This window comes from Neoarius graeffei, chromosome 9 (genome assembly GCF_027579695.1).
Source record: "Neoarius graeffei isolate fNeoGra1 chromosome 9, fNeoGra1.pri, whole genome shotgun sequence".
Lineage (NCBI taxonomy): Eukaryota > Metazoa > Chordata > Actinopteri > Siluriformes > Ariidae > Neoarius > Neoarius graeffei.
The window spans coordinates 34,367,672-34,372,197 of record NC_083577.1 but is presented as its reverse complement, the minus strand read 5'-3'; the positions used below and the strand labels follow the sequence as shown (position 1 = coordinate 34,372,197).

The following is a 4,526-nucleotide window of genomic DNA, read 5'->3' as shown; positions in this document are numbered from 1 at the left end:
ACTCACACACACACACACACACACACCCTCTCTCTCTCTCACACAGAGACACACTCTCTCACACACACCCTCTCTCTCTCTCACGCAGAGACACTCATTCACACACACACACCCTCTCTCTCTCATGCAGAGACACTCTCATTCACACACACACACACGCACACCCTCTCTCTCTCTCACGCAGAGACACTCTCATTCTCACACACACACCATCTCTCTCTCTCACGCAGAGACACTCTCTCACACACAGACACAACCTCTCACACAGAGACACTCTCACTCACACACACACACAGCACACGATGTGCTTATTACATGTCAATTTGCGCATGCAGGACACTTTTGGGTCGTTTTCCGTTCATATTGGAGATCGCATACAAGTCTCATATAATTGGTAATGTGAACGGCCTAACAAAAAAATCGGATTTCACAACAAATCGGATATGGGTCGTTTCAGGTTGCAGTCTGAACGTAGTGCAAGTTGATTTTAGCTTGGGTTTTACATTATAAGAAAGAAAGACTGACAGTGACATATTAGGTTGGTTACAAATTGGTTCAACTTATTCGCATGTGTAAAACACAGGGCTGGGTGAGAGCTCTGGCAGTGGGTCTGATCTCTGGCAGTGGGTCTGATCTCTGGCAGTGGGTCTGATCTCTGGGACTGGGTCTGATCTCTGGGACTGGGTCTGATCTCTGGCAGTGGGTCTGATCTCTGGCAGTGGGTCTGACCTCTGGGTCTGATCTCTGGCAGTGGCTCTGATCTCTGGCAGTGGGTCTGATCTCTGGGACTGGGTCTGATCTCTGGGACTGGGTCTGATCTCTGGCAGTGGGTCTGATCTCTGGCAGTGGGTCTGATCTCTGGGTCTGATCTCTGGGAGTGGGTCTGATCTCTGGGTCTGATCTCTGGGAGTGGGTCTGATCTCTGGGTCTGATCTCTGGGAGTGGGTCTGATCTCTGGGTCTGATCTCTGGGAGTGGGTCTGATCTCTGGGTCTGATCTCTGGGAGTGGGTCTGATCTCTGGCAGTGGGTCTGATCTCTGGCAGTGGGTCTGATCTCTGGGTCTGATCTCTGGGAGTGGGTCTGATCTCTGGGTCTGATCTCTGGGAGTGGGTCTGATCTCTGGGTCTGATCTCTGGGAGTGGGGCTGATCTCTGGGGCTGATCTCTGGGAGTGGGGCTGATCTCTGGGAGTGGGGCTGATCTCTGGGTCTGATCTCCGGGAGTGGGTCTGATCTCTGGGTCTGATCTCCGGGAGTGGGTCTGATCTCTGGGTCTGATCTCCGGGAGTGGGTCTGATCTCTGGGTCTGATCTCCGGGAGTGGGTCTGATCTCTGGGAGTGGGGCTGATCTCTGGGTCTGATCTCTGGGAGTGGGGCTGATCTCTGGGTCTGATCTCTGGGAGTGGGTCTGATCTCTGGGTCTGATCTCTGGGAGTGGGGCTGATCTCTGGGTCTGATCTCTGGGAGTGGGTCTGATCTCTGGGAGTGGGGCTGATCTCTGGGTCTGATCTCTGGGAGTGGGTCTGATCTCTGGGTCTGATCTCTGGGAGTGGGGCTGATCTCTGGGTCTGATCTCTGGGAGTGGGTCTGATCTCTGGGTCTGATCTCTGGGTCTGATCTCTGGGAGTGGGTCTGATCTCTGGGTCTGATCTCTGGGTCTGATCTCTGGGAGTGGGGCTGATCTATTACATGTTGCTTTATTTTTGCATGGTGAGGTTGACATTTACATGGAATTGCTCTAATGCAATAGTAGTGTAATGCCTTACATTTTAAATACAGTAATATTGTAATGTAACTAATTACTTTAAAATGTCAGTAACCAGTAATAAATAATGCAAAACAGTTTTGAAGTAACTTGCCCAACACTGATTTTAACTGTCTGTGACTCTGAGATTAGCAGTTAGCCACCTAGCCTGCGAGGTATTTATCATCCAAACAGCACATAAAGACGTAAACAGGTGGTCAGTTTTCGACTATTAATATGAAAAAAACAAACAAACAGGCTTTCTTTATATTCAACAAACTACACAGCGACTCGTTGGTGTGTTTAGCGTCCTAAGGTTGGAGCTAGCGCAGGGTGGCTAGTCCTGTTAGCCTGGCGAACCGCTCACACCCGGAGATGACACAATATCAAACACACGCGCGATTGTTTGCTCGTTTCCGCTGCGCCCTAATCTGCGCTCTTGACTCGACATTTCTCCCTGTGTTCGGTCACACAGGCCGCTCCGCTCCGCTCCCGGGATCCACACGCTCCCCTCCCTCATGCATGTACAACAACCCCGCCGCCATGATCTCTTTGTTTCCGACGGGCCGAACCCGACCCGAGCTCGGTCTTATCCGGGACATGCCCGCGCTCTCCTTCCCCGCCGGGACACTTTGTCTTCTCTTACCGATACACACTCCTTCCGTCACTCCCAAGCCCTCGGAGCTCCACTTTTATTCGGGCCGACACGTAAGAGACCGCGTCAGGCTACACCTCCGCCGCGTCACCGACAACAACAACGACACACTCGGAACAGAGGAGACCGAGCGCCGATCACAGCGGGCGGCCGAGCCGAGCCGAGCCGAGCGGGCCCGAAGCGCACACGGAACTTCACGAGCACTAACCGAAGCGCTCCGAAGGCGGACCGGGACTCAGCGGAACAGTCCGAAGGCTGTCGAAGATGGCCGAAGTGTCAGGATTCCTGAGGATGATCGAGTCTGAGACACGATTAACCGAGTTTCCGTCTCTAATCGTGACGGAGCTTGAGCTTCTTTCCAAGCCCCGCCCACTCCTAGAAGGAGATTTGGCGTCCTAGAAGGATTGGAACAGATTACTAGTTCTCATACTGTGACCAAGCACGCATGCGCACACACACGCACTCTTTAAATACGAGGGGTTTTTTCCAAAATTTTTATTTCTTTTTCAATAATAAACTTATAAATGTCATCATGTAAAAGTAAATTTTTAAAAAGCCCCGTGGCCGGCGAGGGCCTTTCTGTGTGGAGTTTGCATGTTCTCCCCGTGTCCGCGTGGGTTTCCTCCGGGTGCTCCGGTTTCCCCCACAGTCCAAAGACATGCAGGTTAGGTTAACTGGTGACTCTAAATTGACCGTAGGTGTGAATGTGAGTGTGAATGGTTGTCTATGTCTATGTGTCAGCCCTGCGATGACCTGGCGACTTGTCCAGGGTGTACCCCGCCTTTCACCCGTAGTCAGCTGGGATAGGCTCCTTGCCTGCGACCATGTAGAACAGGATAAAGCGGCTAGAGATAATGAGATGAGATGAGATGAGTGGTTAACACGGTCGCCTCACAGCAAGAAGGTTCAAACCCAGCGACTGGCAAGGGCCTTTCTGTGTGGAGTTTGCATGTTCTCCCCATGTCTACATGTGTTTCCTCTGGGTGCTCCGGTTTCCCCCACAATTCAAAAGACATGCAGGTTAAGTTAATATGGGACGGCCTTGGGCTGGGGTGCCCTTGAGCGAGGCACCTAACTCCCAACTGCTCCCCGGGCGCTGTTAGCATGGCTTCCCACTGCTCTGGGTATGTGTGTGTGTATTCATTGCTCACGTGTGTGTGCATGTGTATGTTCACTGCTTCAGGTGGGTTAAATGCAGAGAGGAAATTTCACAAGTGTGTGACGAATAAAGTTGTGCTTTCTTTCTTTCTTTCTTTCTTTCTTTCTTTCTTTCTTTCTTAACTGGGCAGCACGGTGGTGTAGTGGTTAGCACTGTCGCCTCACGGCAAGAAGGTCCGGGTTCGAGCCCCGTGGCCGGCGAGGGCCTTTCTGTGCGGAGTTTGCATGTTCTCCCCGTGTCCCCATGGGTTTCCTCCGGGTGCTCCGGTTTCCTCCACAGTCCAAAGACATGCAGGTTAGGTTAACTGGTGACTCTAAATTGAGCGTAGGTGTGAATGTGAGTGTGAATGGTTGTCTGTGTCTATGTGTCAGCCCTGTGATGACCTGGCGACTTGTCCAGGGTGTACCCCGCCTTTCGCCCGTAGTCAGCTGGGATAGGCTCCAGCTTGCCTGCGACCCTGTAGAACAGGATAAAGGGGCTAGAGATAATGAGATGAGATGAGTGATTAACACGGTCGCCTCACAGCAAGAAGGTTCAAAACCAGCGACTGGCGAGGGCCTTTCTGTGTGGAGTTTGCATGTTCTCCCCGTGTCTGCGTGGGTTTCCTCCGGGTGCTCCGGTTTCCCCCACAGTCCAAAGACATGCAGTTAGGTTGACGTGGGGAGGCCTTGGGCTGAGGTGTCCTTGAGCAAGGTACCTGACCCCTGCCTGCTCCCCGGGCGCTCTGGTGTGGCTGCCCACTGCTCTGGGTGTGCGTGTGTGTGTTCACTGCTTCAGATGGGTTAAATGCAGAGGATGAATTTCACTGTGCTTGAAGTGTGCATGTGACAAAGAAAGGTTTCTTCTCCTTAATTGTTTATTTCTCATTTTCCTTGACAGCTCTTTGTCATTCCAAACCCACGTTAATAATGTTACCCGATCAGTCTACTTTCATCTTTGCAATATTAACCGCCTTCGTCCGTCCCTTAC

General features: G+C 51.9%; 1 protein-coding gene across 2 annotated transcripts in view; it reads right to left on the bottom strand.

Moving 5' to 3' along the window:
* creb1b (cAMP responsive element binding protein 1b) overlaps nt 1–2,521 on the bottom strand; it is an 86,572-nt gene extending 84,051 nt beyond the window's left edge. For both annotated transcript variants that reach the window (XM_060929331.1, XM_060929333.1), the window contains exon 1: nt 2,390–2,521. The gene's annotated coding sequence lies outside the window, so the exon portion shown is untranslated. The remainder of the gene's footprint in view (nt 1–2,389) is intronic.
* Between the last annotated feature and the right edge of the window lie 2,005 nt (nt 2,522–4,526).